Here is a 1,787-nt window from a genome sequence, read left to right as displayed (position 1 = left end):
AGGAGTTGGAGGTTGCTGTGAGCTGTGATGCCACAGCTTGAGGCTCTGTCTCAAAAAAAAAAAAAAAAAATTACCTCCTAAGGCTTGGTGCCCATAGCACAGAGGTTACGGTGCTGGCCACATGTACCGAGGCTGGCAGGTTCGAACCCAGCCAGGGCCAGCTAAACAACAATGACAACTGCAACAAAAAATAGCCTAGCATTGTGACAGGTGCCTGTAGTCCTGGCTACTTGGGAGGCTGAGGCAAGAGAATCACTTAAGCCCAATAGTTTGAAGTTGCTGTGAGCTGTGATACCACAGCACTCTACCAAGGGTGAAATAGTGAGACTATGTCTCAAAAAAAAATTTACCTCCTATGGGGTCTGACAATTAAATTTACAAACTCATCCAAGAAAAATTGCTATATACCTCATGGCTGAACATCACTCTAGTCACCTTCAAAGTACTCCCCTTGAGAAGCTATGCAACAATGCCAGAACCCAGTCCACCTTTCAAAGCAATTTGAAACTCTTTTTCTGGAATGGCTCTCAAAGCCGTTGTCGGATTACTTTTTTTTTTTGAGGCACAGTCTTACTCTGTCACCTTGGGTAGAGTGCCATGGTGTCATAGCTCACACTCCTGAGCTTGACCAATCCTCTTGCCTCAGCCTCCCAAGTAGCTGAGACTACAGGCACCTGCCACAATGCCCAGCTATCTGTTGTTGTTGCAGTTGTCACTGGTATTCTAACTGGCTTGGGTTGGGTTTAAAACGCCAGCCTCACTGTATGTGGCTGGTGCCCTATCCACTGAGTACAAGCACTGGCTTTTTTCTTTGTTTTTTGAGACAGTCTCACTCTGTCATCCAGGCTATGGTGCCATAGCATCAGCCTAGCAACCTCAAACTCTAGAGTTCAAGTGATCCTCTTGCCTCAGCCTCCCAGAGTGTTAGGATTATAGGCATGAGTTATGACACCTGGCCTTCAAAAATATTTTTTTGGAGCTAGGGTCTCACTGTGTTGCCCAGGCTAGAGCACAGAGGTGTCACCATGCTCACTGCAACACCAATTTCTGGGCTTAAGCAAATCCTCCTGCCTCAGTCTCCCAAGTAGCTGGGACTACAGATACGCACTACTATATCGAGTTAAAGTTTCTAATTTTTGTAGAGACGGGAATCTCACTCTTGCCCAAGCTGGTCTTAAACTCCTGGCCTCAAGTGGTCCTCTCAACTCAGCCTCTCAAAGTGCTAGGATTCTAGGTGTGAGCCACTACTGCTGCCTCTCTCTTAATTTTTTTTATCTTATGAAAATTACAAGTTACAAGTTGTTCTTCAAGCTTTTAGTTATATTGTATTAATCTTATTTTTCTTAACTTTTAGCAAATTTTTACTATAATTTTACAGTTGTTGTTTTTTTTTCTTGGCCAGGGCTGCGTTTGAACCCGCCACCTCCGGTGTATAGGGCTGGTGCCCTACTCCTTGAGCCACAGACACACCCTTACTATAATTTTAAAAGTCCTTTTGTGTATAATATAACCAAGTTCTCTTAAACATGTTAAACTACTTCTTTTTTTTTTTTTTTTACCAGATCATAGCTGTGTACATTAGTTAAACTACTTTTATAAAATATAGTGTATTTGACTTCTTTTTAAAGTATCTATGTTATCTGACAAATCTTCCAAGTACTCCAATATATTTTATAAATCTAATAAACTGAACCTTGTAATCTGAACTTGTACTTTTACTCTAGTATTTAGTAAAATTTTAACCTAAAATCACAAGTTTAACTTAATGGATTGAATTTTACATTTTA

The sequence above is a fragment of the Otolemur garnettii genome, unplaced genomic scaffold (assembly GCF_000181295.1).
Source record: "Otolemur garnettii isolate 467f Iridium unplaced genomic scaffold, OtoGar3 scaffold00077, whole genome shotgun sequence".
Lineage (NCBI taxonomy): Eukaryota > Metazoa > Chordata > Mammalia > Primates > Galagidae > Otolemur > Otolemur garnettii.
The sequence above is the reverse complement of the archived record's forward strand: the minus strand, read 5'-3'. Positions refer to the sequence as shown.